The sequence below is a fragment of the Ambystoma mexicanum genome, chromosome 4p (genome assembly GCF_040938575.1).
Source record: "Ambystoma mexicanum isolate Mex_15411 chromosome 4p, UKY_AmexF1_1, whole genome shotgun sequence".
Taxonomy (NCBI): domain Eukaryota; kingdom Metazoa; phylum Chordata; class Amphibia; order Caudata; family Ambystomatidae; genus Ambystoma; species Ambystoma mexicanum.
The window spans coordinates 844,750,197-844,768,860 of NC_090927.1; the positions used below are offsets into that span (position 1 = coordinate 844,750,197).

The 18,664-nt window shown below is 47.2% G+C and overlaps 40 non-coding genes and 20 pseudogenes across 40 annotated transcripts; all 60 read right to left on the reverse strand.

Annotated features, from left to right (window-relative positions):
- Positions 1-636: 636 nt before the first annotated feature.
- On the reverse strand, positions 637-755 carry LOC138463228 (5S ribosomal RNA). The gene has a single exon (XR_011265814.1). It is a non-coding gene; the product is annotated as a 5S ribosomal RNA (ribosomal RNA).
- A 106-nt stretch (positions 756-861) lies between these two features.
- On the reverse strand, positions 862-980 carry LOC138463322 (5S ribosomal RNA). The gene has a single exon (XR_011265909.1). It is a non-coding gene; the product is annotated as a 5S ribosomal RNA (ribosomal RNA).
- Positions 981-1,086: 106 nt separating this feature from the next.
- Positions 1,087-1,205, reverse strand: LOC138462689 (5S ribosomal RNA). Its single transcript, XR_011265284.1, has one exon. It is a non-coding gene; the product is annotated as a 5S ribosomal RNA (ribosomal RNA).
- A 463-nt stretch (positions 1,206-1,668) lies between these two features.
- On the reverse strand, positions 1,669-1,777 carry LOC138457172 (5S ribosomal RNA; annotated as a pseudogene).
- Positions 1,778-1,883: 106 nt separating this feature from the next.
- Positions 1,884-1,992, reverse strand: LOC138458965 (5S ribosomal RNA; annotated as a pseudogene).
- A 106-nt stretch (positions 1,993-2,098) lies between these two features.
- LOC138462204 (5S ribosomal RNA) lies at positions 2,099-2,217 on the reverse strand. The gene has a single exon (XR_011264808.1). It is a non-coding gene; the product is annotated as a 5S ribosomal RNA (ribosomal RNA).
- Positions 2,218-2,323: 106 nt separating this feature from the next.
- On the reverse strand, positions 2,324-2,442 carry LOC138456053 (5S ribosomal RNA). The gene has a single exon (XR_011262059.1). It is a non-coding gene; the product is annotated as a 5S ribosomal RNA (ribosomal RNA).
- Positions 2,443-2,548: 106 nt separating this feature from the next.
- LOC138462205 (5S ribosomal RNA) lies at positions 2,549-2,667 on the reverse strand. Its single transcript, XR_011264809.1, has one exon. It is a non-coding gene; the product is annotated as a 5S ribosomal RNA (ribosomal RNA).
- A 106-nt stretch (positions 2,668-2,773) lies between these two features.
- LOC138463668 (5S ribosomal RNA) lies at positions 2,774-2,892 on the reverse strand. Its single transcript, XR_011266254.1, has one exon. It is a non-coding gene; the product is annotated as a 5S ribosomal RNA (ribosomal RNA).
- Positions 2,893-3,355: 463 nt separating this feature from the next.
- On the reverse strand, positions 3,356-3,464 carry LOC138457173 (5S ribosomal RNA; annotated as a pseudogene).
- Positions 3,465-3,570: 106 nt separating this feature from the next.
- On the reverse strand, positions 3,571-3,689 carry LOC138454504 (5S ribosomal RNA). Its single transcript, XR_011261177.1, has one exon. It is a non-coding gene; the product is annotated as a 5S ribosomal RNA (ribosomal RNA).
- A 106-nt stretch (positions 3,690-3,795) lies between these two features.
- LOC138455395 (5S ribosomal RNA) lies at positions 3,796-3,914 on the reverse strand (annotated as a pseudogene).
- Positions 3,915-4,020: 106 nt separating this feature from the next.
- On the reverse strand, positions 4,021-4,139 carry LOC138461542 (5S ribosomal RNA). Its single transcript, XR_011264157.1, has one exon. It is a non-coding gene; the product is annotated as a 5S ribosomal RNA (ribosomal RNA).
- A 463-nt stretch (positions 4,140-4,602) lies between these two features.
- LOC138459015 (5S ribosomal RNA) lies at positions 4,603-4,711 on the reverse strand (annotated as a pseudogene).
- A 106-nt stretch (positions 4,712-4,817) lies between these two features.
- LOC138463186 (5S ribosomal RNA) lies at positions 4,818-4,936 on the reverse strand. Its single transcript, XR_011265773.1, has one exon. It is a non-coding gene; the product is annotated as a 5S ribosomal RNA (ribosomal RNA).
- Positions 4,937-5,042: 106 nt separating this feature from the next.
- On the reverse strand, positions 5,043-5,161 carry LOC138464917 (5S ribosomal RNA). The gene has a single exon (XR_011267493.1). It is a non-coding gene; the product is annotated as a 5S ribosomal RNA (ribosomal RNA).
- A 106-nt stretch (positions 5,162-5,267) lies between these two features.
- Positions 5,268-5,386, reverse strand: LOC138462990 (5S ribosomal RNA). Its single transcript, XR_011265577.1, has one exon. It is a non-coding gene; the product is annotated as a 5S ribosomal RNA (ribosomal RNA).
- Positions 5,387-5,849: 463 nt separating this feature from the next.
- Positions 5,850-5,958, reverse strand: LOC138459603 (5S ribosomal RNA; annotated as a pseudogene).
- Positions 5,959-6,064: 106 nt separating this feature from the next.
- Positions 6,065-6,183, reverse strand: LOC138460565 (5S ribosomal RNA). The gene has a single exon (XR_011263247.1). It is a non-coding gene; the product is annotated as a 5S ribosomal RNA (ribosomal RNA).
- Positions 6,184-6,289: 106 nt separating this feature from the next.
- On the reverse strand, positions 6,290-6,408 carry LOC138453941 (5S ribosomal RNA). Its single transcript, XR_011260640.1, has one exon. It is a non-coding gene; the product is annotated as a 5S ribosomal RNA (ribosomal RNA).
- Positions 6,409-6,514: 106 nt separating this feature from the next.
- On the reverse strand, positions 6,515-6,633 carry LOC138463452 (5S ribosomal RNA). The gene has a single exon (XR_011266039.1). It is a non-coding gene; the product is annotated as a 5S ribosomal RNA (ribosomal RNA).
- Positions 6,634-7,096: 463 nt separating this feature from the next.
- LOC138457712 (5S ribosomal RNA) lies at positions 7,097-7,205 on the reverse strand (annotated as a pseudogene).
- Positions 7,206-7,312: 107 nt separating this feature from the next.
- LOC138456567 (5S ribosomal RNA) lies at positions 7,313-7,421 on the reverse strand (annotated as a pseudogene).
- A 106-nt stretch (positions 7,422-7,527) lies between these two features.
- On the reverse strand, positions 7,528-7,646 carry LOC138464601 (5S ribosomal RNA). The gene has a single exon (XR_011267180.1). It is a non-coding gene; the product is annotated as a 5S ribosomal RNA (ribosomal RNA).
- Positions 7,647-7,752: 106 nt separating this feature from the next.
- LOC138456064 (5S ribosomal RNA) lies at positions 7,753-7,871 on the reverse strand. The gene has a single exon (XR_011262060.1). It is a non-coding gene; the product is annotated as a 5S ribosomal RNA (ribosomal RNA).
- A 106-nt stretch (positions 7,872-7,977) lies between these two features.
- Positions 7,978-8,096, reverse strand: LOC138462667 (5S ribosomal RNA). The gene has a single exon (XR_011265262.1). It is a non-coding gene; the product is annotated as a 5S ribosomal RNA (ribosomal RNA).
- Positions 8,097-8,202: 106 nt separating this feature from the next.
- LOC138455814 (5S ribosomal RNA) lies at positions 8,203-8,321 on the reverse strand (annotated as a pseudogene).
- A 463-nt stretch (positions 8,322-8,784) lies between these two features.
- On the reverse strand, positions 8,785-8,893 carry LOC138458681 (5S ribosomal RNA; annotated as a pseudogene).
- Positions 8,894-8,999: 106 nt separating this feature from the next.
- On the reverse strand, positions 9,000-9,118 carry LOC138455216 (5S ribosomal RNA). The gene has a single exon (XR_011261857.1). It is a non-coding gene; the product is annotated as a 5S ribosomal RNA (ribosomal RNA).
- Positions 9,119-9,224: 106 nt separating this feature from the next.
- Positions 9,225-9,343, reverse strand: LOC138463790 (5S ribosomal RNA). The gene has a single exon (XR_011266374.1). It is a non-coding gene; the product is annotated as a 5S ribosomal RNA (ribosomal RNA).
- A 106-nt stretch (positions 9,344-9,449) lies between these two features.
- LOC138463670 (5S ribosomal RNA) lies at positions 9,450-9,568 on the reverse strand. The gene has a single exon (XR_011266257.1). It is a non-coding gene; the product is annotated as a 5S ribosomal RNA (ribosomal RNA).
- Positions 9,569-10,031: 463 nt separating this feature from the next.
- Positions 10,032-10,140, reverse strand: LOC138459549 (5S ribosomal RNA; annotated as a pseudogene).
- A 106-nt stretch (positions 10,141-10,246) lies between these two features.
- LOC138454694 (5S ribosomal RNA) lies at positions 10,247-10,365 on the reverse strand. Its single transcript, XR_011261360.1, has one exon. It is a non-coding gene; the product is annotated as a 5S ribosomal RNA (ribosomal RNA).
- A 106-nt stretch (positions 10,366-10,471) lies between these two features.
- On the reverse strand, positions 10,472-10,590 carry LOC138456075 (5S ribosomal RNA). Its single transcript, XR_011262061.1, has one exon. It is a non-coding gene; the product is annotated as a 5S ribosomal RNA (ribosomal RNA).
- A 106-nt stretch (positions 10,591-10,696) lies between these two features.
- LOC138458451 (5S ribosomal RNA) lies at positions 10,697-10,815 on the reverse strand. The gene has a single exon (XR_011262418.1). It is a non-coding gene; the product is annotated as a 5S ribosomal RNA (ribosomal RNA).
- A 666-nt stretch (positions 10,816-11,481) lies between these two features.
- Positions 11,482-11,600, reverse strand: LOC138463240 (5S ribosomal RNA). The gene has a single exon (XR_011265827.1). It is a non-coding gene; the product is annotated as a 5S ribosomal RNA (ribosomal RNA).
- Positions 11,601-11,706: 106 nt separating this feature from the next.
- Positions 11,707-11,825, reverse strand: LOC138463324 (5S ribosomal RNA). Its single transcript, XR_011265910.1, has one exon. It is a non-coding gene; the product is annotated as a 5S ribosomal RNA (ribosomal RNA).
- A 106-nt stretch (positions 11,826-11,931) lies between these two features.
- LOC138462690 (5S ribosomal RNA) lies at positions 11,932-12,050 on the reverse strand. The gene has a single exon (XR_011265285.1). It is a non-coding gene; the product is annotated as a 5S ribosomal RNA (ribosomal RNA).
- A 463-nt stretch (positions 12,051-12,513) lies between these two features.
- On the reverse strand, positions 12,514-12,622 carry LOC138457174 (5S ribosomal RNA; annotated as a pseudogene).
- Positions 12,623-12,728: 106 nt separating this feature from the next.
- LOC138458968 (5S ribosomal RNA) lies at positions 12,729-12,837 on the reverse strand (annotated as a pseudogene).
- A 106-nt stretch (positions 12,838-12,943) lies between these two features.
- LOC138462206 (5S ribosomal RNA) lies at positions 12,944-13,062 on the reverse strand. The gene has a single exon (XR_011264810.1). It is a non-coding gene; the product is annotated as a 5S ribosomal RNA (ribosomal RNA).
- Positions 13,063-13,168: 106 nt separating this feature from the next.
- LOC138456086 (5S ribosomal RNA) lies at positions 13,169-13,287 on the reverse strand. The gene has a single exon (XR_011262062.1). It is a non-coding gene; the product is annotated as a 5S ribosomal RNA (ribosomal RNA).
- A 106-nt stretch (positions 13,288-13,393) lies between these two features.
- On the reverse strand, positions 13,394-13,512 carry LOC138462207 (5S ribosomal RNA). The gene has a single exon (XR_011264811.1). It is a non-coding gene; the product is annotated as a 5S ribosomal RNA (ribosomal RNA).
- Positions 13,513-13,618: 106 nt separating this feature from the next.
- On the reverse strand, positions 13,619-13,737 carry LOC138463671 (5S ribosomal RNA). Its single transcript, XR_011266258.1, has one exon. It is a non-coding gene; the product is annotated as a 5S ribosomal RNA (ribosomal RNA).
- A 463-nt stretch (positions 13,738-14,200) lies between these two features.
- Positions 14,201-14,309, reverse strand: LOC138457175 (5S ribosomal RNA; annotated as a pseudogene).
- A 106-nt stretch (positions 14,310-14,415) lies between these two features.
- On the reverse strand, positions 14,416-14,534 carry LOC138454506 (5S ribosomal RNA). Its single transcript, XR_011261179.1, has one exon. It is a non-coding gene; the product is annotated as a 5S ribosomal RNA (ribosomal RNA).
- Positions 14,535-14,640: 106 nt separating this feature from the next.
- LOC138455396 (5S ribosomal RNA) lies at positions 14,641-14,759 on the reverse strand (annotated as a pseudogene).
- A 106-nt stretch (positions 14,760-14,865) lies between these two features.
- On the reverse strand, positions 14,866-14,984 carry LOC138461544 (5S ribosomal RNA). Its single transcript, XR_011264159.1, has one exon. It is a non-coding gene; the product is annotated as a 5S ribosomal RNA (ribosomal RNA).
- Positions 14,985-15,447: 463 nt separating this feature from the next.
- Positions 15,448-15,556, reverse strand: LOC138457856 (5S ribosomal RNA; annotated as a pseudogene).
- Positions 15,557-15,661: 105 nt separating this feature from the next.
- LOC138462507 (5S ribosomal RNA) lies at positions 15,662-15,780 on the reverse strand. Its single transcript, XR_011265102.1, has one exon. It is a non-coding gene; the product is annotated as a 5S ribosomal RNA (ribosomal RNA).
- A 106-nt stretch (positions 15,781-15,886) lies between these two features.
- LOC138461129 (5S ribosomal RNA) lies at positions 15,887-16,005 on the reverse strand. The gene has a single exon (XR_011263764.1). It is a non-coding gene; the product is annotated as a 5S ribosomal RNA (ribosomal RNA).
- A 106-nt stretch (positions 16,006-16,111) lies between these two features.
- LOC138454954 (5S ribosomal RNA) lies at positions 16,112-16,240 on the reverse strand (annotated as a pseudogene).
- A 106-nt stretch (positions 16,241-16,346) lies between these two features.
- Positions 16,347-16,465, reverse strand: LOC138455530 (5S ribosomal RNA; annotated as a pseudogene).
- A 106-nt stretch (positions 16,466-16,571) lies between these two features.
- Positions 16,572-16,680, reverse strand: LOC138458807 (5S ribosomal RNA; annotated as a pseudogene).
- A 106-nt stretch (positions 16,681-16,786) lies between these two features.
- Positions 16,787-16,905, reverse strand: LOC138463883 (5S ribosomal RNA). The gene has a single exon (XR_011266468.1). It is a non-coding gene; the product is annotated as a 5S ribosomal RNA (ribosomal RNA).
- A 453-nt stretch (positions 16,906-17,358) lies between these two features.
- On the reverse strand, positions 17,359-17,467 carry LOC138457176 (5S ribosomal RNA; annotated as a pseudogene).
- Positions 17,468-17,573: 106 nt separating this feature from the next.
- LOC138464216 (5S ribosomal RNA) lies at positions 17,574-17,692 on the reverse strand. Its single transcript, XR_011266798.1, has one exon. It is a non-coding gene; the product is annotated as a 5S ribosomal RNA (ribosomal RNA).
- Positions 17,693-17,798: 106 nt separating this feature from the next.
- Positions 17,799-17,917, reverse strand: LOC138462209 (5S ribosomal RNA). Its single transcript, XR_011264812.1, has one exon. It is a non-coding gene; the product is annotated as a 5S ribosomal RNA (ribosomal RNA).
- Positions 17,918-18,023: 106 nt separating this feature from the next.
- Positions 18,024-18,142, reverse strand: LOC138463163 (5S ribosomal RNA). The gene has a single exon (XR_011265750.1). It is a non-coding gene; the product is annotated as a 5S ribosomal RNA (ribosomal RNA).
- Positions 18,143-18,248: 106 nt separating this feature from the next.
- On the reverse strand, positions 18,249-18,367 carry LOC138463633 (5S ribosomal RNA). The gene has a single exon (XR_011266219.1). It is a non-coding gene; the product is annotated as a 5S ribosomal RNA (ribosomal RNA).
- Positions 18,368-18,664: the final 297 nt, after the last annotated feature.

Below are 18,664 nucleotides of genomic sequence, written 5' to 3' on the forward strand. Positions count from 1 at the left end.
CATTTGCATTTAGTAAGCTAAGCCATGCAGCCACTTGCAACATGATACCACGCTCATCGCTCGATCAGGCTCGATCAGGCGAGATATATAAGACTGGTGGGCCCATTCAGGACTCCTATGTCTGGTAGGATAACTTTAATTCATCCATCCTGTGTCTGTTGCAGGGAGGTGGAGAGAACAATCAACACAGTAATGGTTTTCTTTCATGCCTCTTGAAGGACTCAATATTCTCTGTACTGCATTACATGTGAAAGTCGATTTATTACCCATGAACACACTACCTGTATGCTAATTCTATGTAAAAAGGTAGCTCCAGCCCTCATGATGTTGTCCAACATTTCCGCTATAAAACGGGATACAATTATTTTGGAAACATACCAAATTTGAAAAATAATTGAGAAGTTGCGCAATTACTAATCATGGAGCACAAAAAAGCCTACAGCACCTGGTATTCCCAGGCAGTCTCCCATCCAGGTACTAACTAGGCCCGACCCTGCTTAGCTTCCGAGATCGGGCGCATGGCCGTAGGCTCTGGGACTAGTGAGTTTTGTACTTTTAAGCATCTAGTCGGCTAGACCTTGCAGTTTTGAAAGGCAATTGTGAAATGGCTCACTTCCTGAACTTGGAGCACAAAAAAGCCTACAGCACCTGGTATTCCCAGGTGGTCTCCCATCCAGGTACTAACTAGGCCCGACACTGCTTAGCTTCTGAGATCAGACGAGATCAGGCGCATTCAGTGTGGTGTGGCCGTAGGCTCTGGGCCGAGTGAGTTTTGTACTTTTAAGCATCTAGTCGGCTAGACCTTGCAGTGTTGAAAGGCAATTGTGAAATGGCTCACTTCCTGAACTTGGAGCACAAAAAAGCCTACAGCACCTGGTATTCCCAGGTGGTCTCCCATCCAGGTACTAACTAGGCCTGACACTGCTTAGCTTCTGAGATCAGACGAGATCAGGCGCATTCAGTGTGGTGTGGCCGTAGGCTCTGGGCCTAGTGAGTTTTGTACTTTTAAGCATCTAGTCGGCTAGACCTTGCAGTTTTAAAAGGCAATTGAGAAAGGGCTCACTTCCTGAACTTGGAGCACAATAAAGCCTACAGCACCTGGTATTCCCAGGCGGTCTCCCATCCAGGTACTAACTAGGCCTGACACTGCTTAACTTCCGAGATCAGAAGAGATCGGGTGCATTCAGTGTGGTGTGGCCGTAGGCTCTAGGAATGCTAAGAATATTACTCTTATGCATTTGCATTTAGTAAGCTAAGCCATGCAGCCACTTGCAACATGATACCACGCTCATCGCTCGATCAGGCTCGATCAGGCGAGATATATAAGACTGGTGGGCCCATTCAGGACTCCTATGTCTGGTAGGATAACTTTAATTCATCCATCCTGTGTCTGTTGCAGGGAGGTGGAGAGAACAATCAACACAATAATGGTTTTCTTTCATGCCTCTTGAAGGACTCAATATTCTCTGTACTGCATTACATGTGAAAGTCGATTTATTACCCATGAACACACTACCTGTATGCTAATTCTATGTAAAAAGGTAGCTCCAGCCCTCATGATGTTGTCCAACATTTCCGCTATAAAACGGGATACAATTATTTTGGAAACATACCAAATTTGAAAAATAATTGAGAAGTTGCGCAATTACTAATCATGGAGCACAAAAAAGCCTACAGCACCTGGTATTCCCAGGCAGTCTCCCATCCAGGTACTAACTAGGCCCGACCCTGCTTAGCTTCCGAGATCGGGCGCATTCAGTGTGGTGTGGCCGTAGGCTCTGGGCCTAGTGAGTTTTGTACTTTTAAGCATCTAGTCGGCTAGACCTTGCAGTTTCGAAAGGCAATTGTGAAATGGCTCACTTCCTGAACTTGGAGCACAAAAAAGCCTACAGCACCTGGTATTCCCAGGCGGTCTCCCATCCAGGTACTAACGAGGCCCGACACTGCTTAGCTTCCAAGATCAGACGCATTCAGTGTGGTGTGGCCGTAGGCTCTGGGCCTTGAGAGTTTTGTACTTTTAAGCATCTAGTCGGCTAGACCTTGCAGTTTTGAAAGGCAATTGTGAAATGGCTCACTTCCTGAACTTGGAGCACAAAAAAGCCTACAGCACCTGGTATTCCCAGGCGGTCTCCCATCCAGGTACTAACGAGGCCCGACACTGCTTAGCTTCCGAGATCAGACGAGATCGGGCGCATTCAGTGTGGTGTGGCCGTAGGCTCTGGGCCTTGTGAGTTTTGTACTTTTAAGCATCTAGTCGGCTAGACCTTGCAGTTTTGAAAGGCAATTGAGAAATGGCTCACTTCCTGAACTTGGAGTACAAAAAAGCCTACAGCACCTGGTATTCCCAGGCGGTCTCCCATCCAGGTACTAACTAGGCCCGACACTGCTTAGCTTCTGAGATCAGACGAGATCAGGCGCATTCAGTGTGGTGTGGCCGTAGGCTCTGGGCCTAGTGAGTTTTGTACTTTTAAGCATCTAGTCGGCTAGACCTTGCAGTTTTGAAAGGCAATTGTGAAATGGCTCACTTCCTGAACTTGGAGCACAAAAAAGCCTACAGCACCTGGTATTCCCAGGCGGTCTCCCATCCAGGTACTAACGAGGCCCGACACTGCTTAGCTTCCGAGATCAGACGAGATCGGGCGCATTCAGTGTGGTGTGGCCGTAGGCTCTGGGCCTTGTGAGTTTTGTACTTTTAAGCATCTAGTCGGCTAGACCTTGCAGTTTTAAAAGGCAATTGAGAAAGGGCTCACTTCCTGAACTTGGAGCACAAAAAAGCCTACAGCACCTGGTATTCCCAGGCGGTCTCCCATCCAGGTACTAACTAGGCCTGACACTGCTTAACTTCCAAGATCAGACGAGATCGGGTGCATTCAGTGTGGTGTGGCCGTAGGCTCTAGGAATGCTAAGAATATTACTCTTATGCATTTGAATTTAGTAAGCTAAGCCATGCAGCCACTTGCAACATGATACCACGCTCATCGCTCGATCAGGCTCGATCAGGCGAGATATATAAGACTGGTGGGCCTATTCAGGACTCCTATGTCTGGTAGGATAACTTTAATTCATCCATCCTGTGTCTGTTGCAGGGAGGTGGAGAGAACAATCAACACAATAATGGTTTTCTTTCATGCCTCTTGAAGGACTCAATATTCTCTGTACTGCATTACATGTGAAAGTCGATTTATTACCCATGAACACACTACCTGTATGCTAATTCTATGTAAAAAGGTAGCTCCAGCCCTCATGATGTTGTCCAACATTTCCGCTATAAAACGGGATACAATTATTTTGGAAACATACCAAATTTGAAAAATAATTGAGAAGTTGCGCAATTACTAATCATGGAGCACAAAAAAGCCTACAGCACCTGGTATTCCCAGGCAGTCTCCCATCCAGGTACTAACTAGGCCCGACCCTGCTTAGCTTCCGAGATCGGGCGCATTCAGTGTGGTGTGGCCGTAGGCTCTGGGGCTAGTGAGTTTTGTACTTTTAAGCATCTAGTCGGCTAGACCTTGCAGTTTTGAAAGGCAATTGTGAAATGGCTCACTTCCTGAACTTGGAGTACAAAAAAGCATACAGCACCTGGTATTCCCAGGTGGTCTCCCATCCAGGTACTAACTAGGCCCGACACTGCTTAGCTTCTGAGATCAGACGAGATCGGGCGCAATCAGTGTGGTGTGGCCGTAGGCTCTGGGCCTAGTGAGTTTTGTACTTTTAAGCATCTAGTCAGCTAGACCTTGCAGTTTTGAAAGGCAATTGAGAAATGGCTCACTTACTGAACTTGGAGCACAAAAAAGCCTACAGCACCTGGTATTCCCAGGCGGTCTCCCATCCAGGTACTAACGAGGCCCGACACTGCTTAGCTTTCGAGATCAGACGAGATGGGGCGCATTCAGTGTGGTGTGGCCGTAGGCTCTGGGCCTTGTGAGTTTTGTACTTTTAAGCATCTAGTCGGCTAGACCTTGCAGTTTTAAAAGGCAATTGAGAAAGGGCTCACTTCCTGAACTTGGAGCACAAAAAAGCCTACAGCACCTGGTATTCCCAGGCGGTCTCCCATCCAGGTACTAACTAGGCCTGACACTGCTTAACTTCCGAGATCAGACGAGATCGGGTGCATTCAGTGTGGTGTGGCCGTAGGCTCTAGGAACGCTAAGAATATTACTCTTATGCATTTGCATTTAGTAAGCTAAGCCATGCAGCCACTTGCAACATGATACCACGCTCATCGCTCGATCAGGCTCGATCAGGCGAGATATATAAGACTGGTGGGCCCATTCAGGACTCCTATGTCTGGTAGGATAACTTTAATTCATCCATCCTGTGTCTGTTGCAGGGAGGTGGAGAGAACAATCAACACAATAATGGTTTTCTTTCATGCCTCTTGAAGGACTCAATATTCTCTGTACTGCATTACATGTGAAAGTCGATTTATTACCCATGAACACACTACCTGTATGCTAATTCTATGTAAAAAGGTAGCTCCAGCCCTCATGATGTTGTCCAACATTTCCGCTATAAAACGGGATACAATTATTTTGGAAACATACCAAATTTGAAAAATAATTGAGAAGTTGCGCAATTACTAATCATGGAGCACAAAAAAGCCTACAGCACCTGGTATTCCCAGGCAGTCTCCCATCCAGGTACTAACTAGGCCCGACCCTGCTTAGCTTCCGAGATCAGACGCATTCAGTGTGGTGTGGCCGTAGGCTCTGGGCCTTGTGAGTTTTGTACTTTTAAGCATCTAGTCGGCTAGACCTTGCAGTTTTGAAAGGCAATTGTGAAATGGCTCACTTCCTGAACTTGGAGCACAAAAAAGCCTACAGCACCTGGTATTCCCAGGCGGTCTCCCATCCAGGTACTAACAAGGCCCGACACTGCTTAGCTTCCGAGATCAGACGAGATCGGGCGCATTCAGTGTGATGTGGCCGTAGGCTCTGGGCCTTGTGAGTTTTGTACTTTTAAGCATCTAGTCGGCTAGACCTTGCAGTTTTGAAAGGCAATTGAGAAATGGCTCACTTCCTGAACTTGGAGTACAAAAAAGCCTACAGCACCTGGTATTCCCAGGCGGTCTCCCATCCAGGTACTAACTAGGCCCGACACTGCTTAGCTTCTGAGATCAGACGAGATCAGGCGCATTCAGTGTGGTGTGGCCTTAGGCTCTGGGCCTAGTGAGTTTTGTACTTTTAAGCATCTAGTCGGCTAGACCTTGCAGTTTTAAAAGGCAATTGAGAAAGGGCTCACTTCCTGAACTTGGAGCACAAAAAAGCCTACAGCACCTGGTATTCCCAGGCGGTCTCCCATCCAGGTACTAACTAGGTCTGACACTGCTTAACTTCCGAGATCAGACGAGATCGGGTGCATTCAGTGTGGTGTGGCCGTAGGCTCTAGGAATGCTAAGAATATTACTCTTATGCATTTGCATTTAGTAAGCTAAGCCATGCAGCCACTTGCAACATGATACCACGCTCATCGCTCGATCAGGCTCGATCAGGCGAGATATATAAGACTGGTGGGCCCATTCAGGACTCCTATGTCTGGTAGGATAACTTTAATTCATCCATCCTGTGTCTGTTGCAGGGAGGTGGAGAGAACAATCAACACAATAATGGGTTTCTTTCATGCCTCTTGAAGGACTCAATATTCTCTGTACTGCATTACATGTGAAAGTCGATTTATTACCCATGAACACACTACCTGTATGCTAATTCTATGTAAAAAGGTAGCTCCAGCCCTCATGATGTTGTCCAACATTTCCGCTATAAAACGGGATACAATTATTTTGGAAACATACCAAATTTGAAAAATAATTGAGAATTTGCGCAATTACTAATCATGGAGCACAAAAAAGCCTACAGCACCTGGTATTCCCAGGCAGTCTCCCATCCAGGTACTAACTAGGCCTGACCCTGCTTAGCTTCCGAGATTGGGCGCATTCAGTGTGGTGTGGCCGTAGGCTCTGGGCCTAGTGAGTTTTGTACTTTTAAGCATCTAGTCGGCTAGACCTTGCAGTTTTGAAAGGCAATTGTGAAATGGCTCACTTCCTGAACTTGGAGTACAAAAAAGCCTACAGCACCTGGTATTCCCAGGTGGTCTCCCATCCAGGTACTAACTAGGCCCGACACTGCTTAGCTTCCGAGATCAGACGAGATCGGGCGCAATCAGTGTGGTGTGGCCGTAGGCTCTGGGCCTAGTGAGTTTTGTACTTTTAAGCATCTAGTCAGCTAGACCTTGCAGTTTTGAAAGGCAATTGAGAAATGGCTCACTTCCTGAACTTGGAGCACAAAAAAGCCTACAGCACCTGGTATTCCCAGGCGGTCTCCCATCCAGGTACTAACGAGGCCCGACACTGCTTAGCTTCCGAGATCAGACGAGATCAGGCACATTCAGTGTGGTGTGGCCGTAGGCTCTGGGGCTTGTGAGTTTTGTACTTTTAAGCATCTAGTCGGCTAGACCTTGCAGTTTTAAAAGGCAATTGAGAAAGGGCTCACTTCCTGAACTTGGAGCACAAAAAAGCCTACAGCACCTGGTATTCCCAGGCAGTCTCCCATCCAGGTACTAACTAGGCCTGACACTGCTTAACTTCCGAGATCAGACGAGATCGGGTGCATTCAGTGTGGTGTGGCCGTAGGCTCTAGGAATGCTAAGAATATTACTCTTATGCATTTGCATTTAGTAAGCTAAGCCATGCAGCCACTTGCAACATGATACCACGCTCATCGCTCGATCAGGCTCGATCAGGCGAGATATATAAGACTGGTGGGCCCATTCAGGACTCCTATGTCTGGTAGGATAACTTTAATTCATCCATCCTGTGTCTGTTGCAGGGAGGTGGAGAGAACAATCAACACAATAATGGTTTTCTTTCATGCCTCTTGAAGGACTCAATATTCTCTGTACTGCATTACATGTGAAAGTCGATTTATTACCCATGAACACACTACCTGTATGCTAATTCTATGTAAAAAGGTAGCTCCAGGCCTCATGATGTTGTCCAACATTTCCGCTATAAAACGGGATACAATTATTTTGGAAACATACCAAATTTGAAAAATAATTGAGAAGTTGCGCAATTACTAATCATGGAGCACAAAAAAGCCTACAGCACCTGGTATTCCCAGGCAGTCTCCCATCCAGGTACTAACTAGGCCCGACCCTGTTTAGCTTCCGAGATCGGGCGCATTCAGTGTGGTGTGGCCGTAGGCTCTGGGCCTAGAGAGTTTTGTACTTTTAAGCATCTAGTCGGCTAGACCTTGCAGTTTTGAAAGGCAATTGTGAAATAGGCTCACTTCCTGAACTTGGAGCACAAAAAAGCCTACAGCACCTGGTATTCCCAGGCGGTCTCCCATCCAGGTACTAACGAGGCCCTACACTGCTTAGCTTCTGAGATCAGACGCATTCAGTGTGGTGTGGCCGTAGGCTCTGGGCCTTGTGAGTTTTGTACTTTTAAGCATCTAGTCGGCTAGACCTTGCAGTTTTGAAAGGCAATTGTGAAATGGCTCACTTCCTGAACTTGGAGCACAAAAAAGCCTACAGCACCTGGTATTCCCAGGCGGTCTCCCATCCAGGTACTAACGAGGCCCGACACTGCTTAGCTTCCGAGATCAGACGAGTTCGGGCGCATTCAGTGTGGTGTGGCCGTAGGCTCTGGGCCTTGTGAGTTTTGTACTTTTAAGCATCTAGTCGGCTAGACCTTGCAGTTTTGAAAGGCAATTGAGAAATGGCTCACTTCCTGAACTTGGAGTACAAAAAAGCCTACAGCACCTGGTATTCCCAGGCGGTCTCCCATCCAGGTACTAACTAGGCCCGACACTGCTTAGCTTCTGAGATCAGACGAGATCAGGCGCATTCAGTGTGGTGTGGCCGTAGGCTCTGGGCCGAGTGAGTTTTGTACTTTTAAGCATCTAGTCGGCTAGACCTTGCAGTTTTGAAAGGCAATTGTGAAATGGCTCACTTCCTGAACTTGGAGCACAAAAAAGCCTACAGCACCTGGTATTCCCAGGTGGTCTCCCATCCAGGTACTAACTAGGCCCGACACTGCTTAGCTTTTGAGATCAGACGAGATCAGGCGCATTCAGTGTGGTGTGGCCGTAGGCTCTGGGCCTAGTGAGTTTTGTACTTTTAAGCATCTAGTCGGCTAGACCTTGCAGTTTTAAAAGGCAATTGAGAAAGGCCTCACTTCCTGAACTTGGAGCACAAAAAAGCCTACAGCACCTGGTATTCCCAGGCCTTCTCCCATCCAGGTACTAACTAGGCCTGACACTGCTTAACTTCCGAGATCAGACGAGATCAGGTGCATTCAGTGTGGTGTGGCCGTAGGCTCTAGGAATGCTAAGAATATTACTCTTATGCATTTGCATTTAGTAAGCTAAGCCATGCAGCCACTTGCAACATGATACCACGCTCATCGCTCGATCAGGCTCGATCAGGCGAGATATATAAGACTGGTGGGCCCATTCAGGACTCCTATGTCTGGTAGGATAACTTTAATTCATCCATCCTGTGTCTGTTGCAGGGAGGTGGAGAGAACAATCAACACAATAATGGTTTTCTTTCATGCCTCTTGAAGGACTCAATATTCTCTGTACTGCATTACATGTGAAAGTCGATTTATTACCCATGAACACACTACCTGTATGCTAATTCTATGTAAAAAGGTAGCTCCAGCCCTCATGATGTTGTCCAACATTTCCGCTATAAAACGGGATACAATTATTTTGGAAACATACCAAATTTGAAAAATAATTGAGAAGTTGCGCAATTACTAATCATGGAGCACAAAAAAGCCTACAGCACCTGGTATTCCCAGGCAGTCTCCCATCCAGGTACTAACGAGGCCCTACACTGCTTAGCTTCCGAGATCAGACGCATTCAGTGTGGTGTGGCCGTAGGCTCTGGGCCTTGTGAGTTTTGTACTTTTAAGCATCTAGTCGGCTAGACCTTGCAGTTTTGAAAGGCAATTGTGAAATGGCTCACTTCCTGAACTTGGAGCACAAAAAAGCCTACAGCACCTGGTATTCCCAGGCGGTCTCCCATCCAGGTACTAACGAGGCCCGACACTGCTTAGCTTCCGAGATCAGACGAGATGGGGCGCATTCAGTGTGGTGTGGCCGCAGGCTCTGGACCTTGTGAGTTTTGTACTTTTAAGCATCTAGTCAGCTAGACCTTGCAGTTTTGAAAGGCAATTGAGAAATGGCTCACTTCCTGAACTTGGAGCACAAAAAAGCCTACAGCACCTGGTATTCCCAGGCGGTCTCCCATCCAGGTACTAACGAGGCCCGACACTGCTTAGCTTCCGAGATCAGACGAGATCAGGCGCATTCAGTGTGGTGTGGCCGTAGGCTCTGGGCCTTGTGAGTTTTGTACTTTTAAGCATCTAGTCGGCTAGACCTTGCAGTTTTAAAAGGCAATTGAGAAAGGGCTCACTTCCTGAACTTGGAGCACAAAAAAGCCTACAGCACCTGGTATTCCCAGGCGGTCTCCCATCCAGGTACTAACTAGGCCTGACACTGCTTAACTTCCAAGATCAGACGAGATCGGGTGCATTCAGTGTGGTGTGGCCGTAGGCTCTAGGAATGCTAAGAATATTACTCTTATGCATTTGCATTTAGTAAGCTAAGCCATGCAGCCACTTGCAACATGATACCATGCTCATCGCTCGATCAGGCTCGATCAGGCGAGATATATAAGACTGGTGGGCCCATTCAGGACTCCTATGTCTGGTAGGATAACTTCAATTCATCCATCCTGTGTCTGTTGCAGGGAGGTGGAGAGAACAATCAACACAATAATGGGTTTCTTTCATGCCTCTTGAAGGACTCAATATTCTCTGTACTGCATTACATGTGAAAGTCGATTTATTACCCATGAACACACTACCTGTATGCTAATTCTATGTAAAAAGGTAGCTCCAGCCCTCATGATGTTGTCCAACATTTCCGCTATAAAACGGGATACAATTATTTTGGAAACATACCAAATTTGAAAAATAATTGAGAAGTTGCGCAATTACTAATCATGGAGCACAAAAAAGCCTACAGCACCTGGTATTCCCAGGCAGTCTCCCATCCAGGTACTAACTAGGCCTGACCCTGCTCAGCTTCCGAGATCGGGCGCATTCAGTGTGGTGTGGCCGTAGGCTCTGGGCCTAGTGAGTTTTGTACTTTTAAGCATCTAGTCGGCTAGACCTTGCAGTTTTGAAACGGAATTGTGAAATGGCTCACTTCCTGAACTTGGAGCACAAAAAAGCCTACAGCACCTGGTATTCCCAGGCGGTCTCCCATCCAGGTACTAACGAGGCCCGACACTGCTTAGCTTCCGAGATCAGACAAGATCGGGCGCATTCAGTGTAGTGTGGCCGTAGGCTCTGGGCCTTGTGAGTTTTGTACTTTTAAGCATCTAGTCGGCTAGACCTTGCAGTTTTGAAAGGCAATTGAGAAATGGCTCACTTCCTGAACTTGGAGTACAAAAAAGCCTACAGCACCTGGTATTCCCAGGCGGTCTCCCATCCAGGTACTAACTAGGCCCGACACTGCTTAGCTTCTGAGATCAGACGAGATCAGGCGCATTCAGTGTGGTGTGGCCGTAGGCTCTGGGCCTAGTGAGTTTTGTACTTTTAAGCATCTAGTCGGCTAGACCTTGCAGTTTTGAAAGGCAATTGAGAAAGGGCTCACTTCCTGAACTTGGAGCACAAAAAAGCCTACAGCACCTGGTATTCCCAGGCGGTCTCCCATCCAGGTACTAACTAGGCCTAACACTGCTTAACTTCCGAGATCAGACGAGATCGGGTGCATTCAGTGTGGTGTGGCCGTAGGCTCTAGGAATGCTAAGAATATTACTCTTATGCATTTGCATTTAGTAAGCTAAGCCATGCAGCCACTTGCAACATGATACCACGCTCATCGCTCGATCAGGCTCGATCAGGCGAGATATATAAGACTGGTGGGCCCATTCAGGACTCCTATGTCTGGTAGGATAACTTTAATTCATCCATCCTGTGTCTGTTGCAGGGAGGTGGAGAGAACAATCAACACAGTAATGGTTTTCTTTCATGCCTCTTGAAGGACTCAATATTCTCTGTACTGCATTACATGTGAAAGTCGATTTATTACCCATGAACACACTACCTGTATGCTAATTCTATGTAAAAAGGTAGCTCCAGCCCTCATGATGTTGTCCAACATTTCCGCTATAAAACGGGATACAATTATTTTGGAAACATACCAAATTTGAAAAATAATTGAGAAGTTGCGCAATTACTAATCATGGAGCACAAAAAAGCCTACAGCACCTGGTATTCCCAGGCAGTCTCCCATCCAGGTACTAACTAGGCCCGACCCTGCTTAGCTTCCGAGATCGGGCGCATGGCCGTAGGCTCTGGGACTAGTGAGTTTTGTACTTTTAAGCATCTAGTCGGCTAGACCTTGCAGTTTTGAAAGGCAATTGTGAAATGGCTCACTTCCTGAACTTGGAGCACAAAAAAGCCTACAGCACCTGGTATTCCCAGGTGGTCTCCCATCCAGGTACTAACTAGGCCCGACACTGCTTAGCTTCTGAGATCAGACGAGATCAGGCGCATTCAGTGTGGTGTGGCCGTAGGCTCTGGGCCTAGTGAGTTTTGTACTTTTAAGCATCTAGTCGGCTAGACCTTGCAGTGTTGAAAGGCAATTGTGAAATGGCTCACTTCCTGAACTTGGAGCACAAAAAAGCCTACAGCACCTGGTATTCCCAGGTGGTCTCCCATCCAGGTACTAACTAGGCCTGACACTGCTTAGCTTCTGAGATCAGACGAGATCAGGCGCATTCAGTGTGGTGTGGCCGTAGGCTCTGGGCCTAGTGAGTTTTGTACTTTTAAGCATCTAGTCGGCTAGACCTTGCAGTTTTAAAAGGCAATTGAGAAAGGGCTCACTTCCTGAACTTGGAGCACAATAAAGCCTACAGCACCTGGTATTCCCAGGCGGTCTCCCATCCAGGTACTAACTAGGCCTGACACTGCTTAACTTCCGAGATCAGAAGAGATCGGGTGCATTCAGTGTGGTGTGGCCGTAGGCTCTAGGAATGCTAAGAATATTACTCTTATGCATTTGCATTTAGTAAGCTAAGCCATGCAGCCACTTGCAACATGATACCACGCTCATCGCTCGATCAGGCTCGATCAGGCGAGATATATAAGACTGGTGGGCCCATTCAGGACTCCTATGTCTGGTAGGATAACTTTAATTCATCCATCCTGTGTCTGTTGCAGGGAGGTGGAGAGAACAATCAACACAATAATGGTTTTCTTTCATGCCTCTTGAAGGACTCAATATTCTCTGTACTGCATTACATGTGAAAGTCGATTTATTACCCATGAACACACTACCTGTATGCTAATTCTATGTAAAAAGGTAGCTCCAGCCCTCATGATGTTGTCCAACATTTCCGCTATAAAACGGGATACAATTATTTTGGAAACATACCAAATTTGAAAAATAATTGAGAAGTTGCGCAATTACTAATCATGGAGCACAAAAAAGCCTACAGCACCTGGTATTCCCAGGCAGTCTCCCATCCAGGTACTAACTAGGCCCGACCCTGCTTAGCTTCCGAGATCGGGCGCATTCAGTGTGGTGTGGCCGTAGGCTCTGGGCCTAGTGAGTTTTGTACTTTTAAGCATCTAGTCGGCTAGACCTTGCAGTTTCGAAAGGCAATTGTGAAATGGCTCACTTCCTGAACTTGGAGCACAAAAAAGCCTACAGCACCTGGTATTCCCAGGCGGTCTCCCATCCAGGTACTAACGAGGCCCGACACTGCTTAGCTTCCAAGATCAGACGCATTCAGTGTGGTGTGGCCGTAGGCTCTGGGCCTTGTGAGTTTTGTACTTTTAAGCATCTAGTCGGCTAGACCTTGCAGTTTTGAAAGGCAATTGTGAAATGGCTCACTTCCTGAACTTGGAGCACAAAAAAGCCTACAGCACCTGGTATTCCCAGGCGGTCTCCCATCCAGGTACTAACGAGGCCCGACACTGCTTAGCTTCCGAGATCAGACGAGATCGGGCGCATTCAGTGTGGTGTGGCCGTAGGCTCTGGGCCTTGTGAGTTTTGTACTTTTAAGCATCTAGTCGGCTAGACCTTGCAGTTTTGAAAGGCAATTGAGAAATGGCTCACTTCCTGAACTTGGAGTACAAAAAAGCCTACAGCACCTGGTATTCCCAGGCGGTCTCCCATCCAGGTACTAACTAGGCCCGACACTGCTTAGCTTCTGAGATCAGACGAGATCAGGCGCATTCAGTGTGGTGTGGCCGTAGGCTCTGGGCCTAGTGAGTTTTGTACTTTTAAGCATCTAGTCGGCTAGACCTTGCAGTTTTGAAAGGCAATTGTGAAATGGCTCACTTCCTGAACTTGGAGCACAAAAAAGCCTACAGCACCTGGTATTCCCAGGCGGTCTCCCATCCAGGTACTAACGAGGCCCGACACTGCTTAGCTTCCGAGATCAGACGAGATCGGGCGCATTCAGTGTGGTGTGGCCGTAGGCTCTGGGCCTTGTGAGTTTTGTACTTTTAAGCATCTAGTCGGCTAGACCTTGCAGTTTTAAAAGGCAATTGAGAAAGGGCTCACTTCCTGAACTTGGAGCACAAAAAAGCCTACAGCACCTGGTATTCCCAGGCGGTCTCCCATCCAGGTACTAACTAGGCCTGACACTGCTTAACTTCCAAGATCAGACGAGATCGGGTGCATTCAGTGTGGTGTGGCCGTAGGCTCTAGGAATGCTAAGAATATTACTCTTATGCATTTGCATTTAGTAAGCTAAGCCATGCAGCCACTTGCAACATGATACCACGCTCATCGCTCGATCAGGCTCGATCAGGCGAGATATATAAGACTGGTGGGCCTATTCAGGACTCCTATGTCTGGTAGGATAACTTTAATTCATCCATCCTGTGTCTGTTGCAGGGAGGTGGAGAGAACAATCAACACAATAATGGTTTTCTTTCATGCCTCTTGAAGGACTCAATATTCTCTGTACTGCATTACATGTGAAAGTCGATTTATTACCCATGAACACACTACCTGTATGCTAATTCTATGTAAAAAGGTAGCTCCAGCCCTCATGATGTTGTCCAACATTTCCGCTATAAAACGGGATACAATTATTTTGGAAACATACCAAATTTGAAAAATAATTGAGAAGTTGCGCAATTACTAATCATGGAGCACAAAAAAGCCTACAGCACCTGGTATTCCCAGGCAGTCTCCCATCCAGGTACTAACTAGGCCCGACCCTGCTTAGCTTCCGAGATCGGGCGCATTCAGTGTGGTGTGGCCGTAGGCTCTGGGACTAGTGAGTTTTGTACTTTTAAGCATCTAGTCGGCTAGACCTTGCAGTTTTGAAAGGCAATTGTGAAATGGCTCACTTCCTGAACTTGGAGTACAAAAAAGCATACAGCACCTGGTATTCCCAGGTGGTCTCCCATCCAGGTACTAACTAGGCCCGACACTGCTTAGCTTCTGAGATCAGACGAGATCGGGCGCAATCAGTGTGGTGTGGCCGTAGGCTCTGGGCCTAGTGAGTTTTGTACTTTTAAGCATCTAGTCAGCTAGACCTTGCAGTTTTGAAAGGCAATTGAGAAATGGCTCACTTACTGAACTTGGAGCACAAAAAAGCCTACAGCACCTGGTATTCCCAGGCGGTCTCCCATCCAGGTACTAACGAGGCCCGACACTGCTTAGCTTTCGAGATCAGACGAGATGGGGCGCATTCAGTGTGGTGTGGCCGTAGGCTCTGGGCCTTGTGAGTTTTGTACTTTTAAGCATCTAGTCGGCTAGACCTTGCAGTTTTAAAAGGCAATTGAGAAAGGGCTCACTTCCTGAACTTGGAGCACAAAAAAGCCTACAGCACCTGGTATTCCCAGGCGGTCTCCCATCCAGGTACTAACTAGGCCTGACACTGCTTAACTTCCGAGATCAGACGAGATCGGGTGCATTCAGTGTGGTGTGGCCGTAGGCTCTAGGAACGCTAAGAATATTACTCTTATGCATTTGCATTTAGTAAGCTAAGCCATGCAGCCACTTGCAACATGATACCACGCTCATCGCTCGATCAGGCTCGATCAGGCGAGATATATAAGACTGGTGGGCCCATTCAGGACTCCTATGTCTGGTAGGATAACTTTAATTCATCCATCCTGTGTCTGTTGCAGGGAGGTGGAGAGAACAATCAACACAATAATGGTTTTCTTTCATGCCTCTTGAAGGACTCAATATTCTCTGTACTGCATTACATGTGAAAGTCGATTTATTACCCATGAACACACTACCTGTATGCTAATTCTATGTAAAAAGGTAGCTCCAGCCCTCATGATGTTGTCCAACATTTCCGCTATAAAACGGGATACAATTATTTTGGAAACATACCAAATTTGAAAAATAATTGAGAAGTTGCGCAATTACTAATCATGGAGCACAAAAAAGCCTACAGCACCTGGTATTCCCAGGCAGTCTCCCATCCAGGTACTAACTAGGCCCGACCCTGCTTAGCTTCCGAGATCGGGCACATTCAGTGTGGTGTGGCCGTAGGCTCTGGGCCTAGTGAGTTTTGTACTTTTAAGCATCTAGTCGGCTAGACCTTGCAGTTTTGAAAGGCAATTGTGAAATGGCTCACTTCCTGAACTTGGAGTACAAAAAGCCTACAGCACCTGGTATTCCCAGGTGATCTCCCATCCAGGTACTAACTAGGCCCAACACTGCTTAGCTTCCGAGATCAGACGAGATCGGGCGCAATCAGTGTGGTGTGGCCGTAGGCTCTGGGCCTAGTGAGTTTTGTACTTTTAAGCATCTAGTCAGCTAGACCTTGCAGTTTTGAAAGGCAATTGAGAAATGGCTCACTTCCTGAACTTGGAGCACAAAAAAGCCTACAGCACCTGGTATTCCCAGGCGGTCTCCCATCCAGGTACTAACAAGGCCCGACACTGCTTAGCTTCCGAGATCAGACGAGATCGGGCGCATTCAGTGTGGTGTGGCCGTAGGCTCTGGGCCTTGTGAGTTTTGTACTTTTAAGCATCTAGTCGGCTAGACCTTGCAGTTTTGAAAGGCAATTGAGAAATGGCTCACTTCCTGAACTTGGAGTACAAAAAAGCCTACAGCACCTGGTATTCCCAGGCGGTCTCCCATCCAGGTACTAACTAGGCCCGACACTGCTTAGCTTCTGAGATCAGACGAGATCAGGCGAGATCAGGCGCATTCAGTGTGGTGTGGCCGTAGGCTCTGGGCCTAGTGAGTTTTGTACTTTTAAGCATCTAGTCGGCTAGACCTTGCAGTTTTGAAAGGCAATTGTGAAATGGCTCACTTCCTGAACTTGGAGCACAAAAAAGCCTACAGCACCTGGTATTCCCAGGTGGTCTCCCATCCAGGTACTAACTAGGCCCGACACTGCTTAGCTTGCGAGATCAGACGAGATCGGGCGCAATCAGTGTGGTGTGTCCGTAGTCTCTGGGCCTAGTGAGTTTTGTACTTTTAAGCATCTAGTCAGCTAGACCTTGCAGTTTTGAATGGCAATTGAGAAATGGCTCACTTCCTGAACTTGGAGCACAAAAAAGCCTACAGCACCTGGTATTCCCAGGCGGTCTCCCATCCAGGTACTAACGAGGCCCGACACAGCTTAGCTTCCGAGATCAGACGCATTCAGTGTGGTGTGGCCGTAGGCTCTGGGCCTTGTGAGTTTTGTACTTTTAAGCATCTAGTCGGCTAGACCTTGCAGTTTTGAAAGGCAATTGTGAAATGGCTCACTTCCTGAACTTGGAGCACAAAAAAGCCTACAGCACCTGGTATTCCCAGGCAGTCTCCCATCCAGGTACTAACTAGGCCTAACACTGCTTAACTTCCGAGATCAGACGAGATCGGGTGCATTCAGTGTGGTGTGGCCATAGGCTCTAGAAATGCTAAGAATATTACTCTTATGCATTTGCATTTAGTAAGCTAAGCCATGCAGCCACTTGCAACATGATACCACGCTCATCGCTCGATCAGGCGAGATATATAAGACTGGTGGGCCCATTCAGGACTCCTATGTCTGGTAGGATAACTTTAATTCATCCATCCTGTGTCTGTTGCAGGGAGGTGGAGAGAACAATCAACACAATAATGGTTTTCTTTCATGCCTCTTGAAGGACTCAATATTCTCTGTACTGCATTACATGTGAAAGTCGATTTATTACCCATGAACACACTACCTGTATGCTAATTCTATGTAAAAAGGTAGCTCCAGCCCTCATGATGTTGTCCAACATTTCCGCTATAAAACGGGATACAATTATTTTGGAAACATACCAAATTTGAAAAATAATTGAGAAGTTGCGCAATTACTAATCATGGAGCACAAAAAAGCCTACAGCACCTGGTATTCCCAGGCAGTCTCCCATCCAGGTACTAACTAGGCCCGACCCTGCTTAGCTTCCGAGATCGGGCGCATTCAGTGTGGTGTGGCCGTAGGCTCTGGGCCTAGTGAGTTTTGTACTTTTAAGCATCTAGTCGGCTAGACCTTGCAGTTTTGAAAGGCAATTGTGAAATGGCTCACTTCCTGAACTTGGAGCACAAAAAAGCCTACAGCACCTGGTATTCCCAGGCGGTCTCCCATCCAGGTACTAACGAGGCCCGACACTGCTTAGCTTCCGAGACCAGACGAGATCGGGCGCATTCAGTGTGGTGTGGCCGTAGGCTCTGGGCCTTGTGAGTTTTGTACTTTTAAGCATCTAGTCGGCTAGACCTTGCAGTTTTGAAAGGCAATTGTGAAATGGCTCACTTCCTGAACTTGGAGCACAAAAAAGCCTACAGCACCTGGTATTCCCAGGCGGTCTCCCATCCAGGTACTAACGAGGCCCGACACTGCTTAGCTTCCGAGATCAGACGAGATCGGGCGCATTCAGTGTGGTGTGGCCGTAGGCTCTGGGCCTTGTGAGTTTTGTACTTTTAAGCATCTAGTCGGCTAGACCTTGCAGTTTTGAAAGGCAATTGAGAAATGGCTCACTTCCTGAACTTGGAGTACAAAAAAGCCTACAGCACCTGGTATTCCCAGGCGGTCTCCCATCCAGGTACTAACTAGGACCGACACTGCTTAGCTTCTGAGATCAGACGAGATCAGGCGCATTCAGTGTGGTGTGGCCGTAGGCTCTGGGCCTAGTGAGTTTTGTACTTTTAAGCATCTAGTCGGCTAGACCTTGCAGTTTTGAAAGGCAATTGTGAAATGGCTCACTTCCTGAACTTGGAGCACAAAAAAGCCTACAGCACCTGGTATTCCCAGGCGGTCTCCCATCCAGGTACTAACTAGGCCTGACACTGCTTAACTTCCGAGATCAGATGAGATCGGGTGCATTCAGTGTGGTGTGGCCGTAGGCTCTAGGAATGCTAAGAATATTACTCTTATGCATTTGCATTTAGTAAGCTAAGCCATGCAGCCACTTGCAACATGATACCACGCTCATCGCTCGATCAGGCTCGATCAGGCGAGATATATAAGACTGGTGGGCCCATTCAGGACTCCTATGTCTGGTAGGATAACTTTAATTCATCCATCCTGTGTCTGTTGCAGGGAGGTGGAGAGAACAATCAACACAATAATGGTTTTCTTTCATGCCTCTTGAAGGACTCAATATTCTCTGTACTGCATTACATGTGAAAGTCGATTTATTACC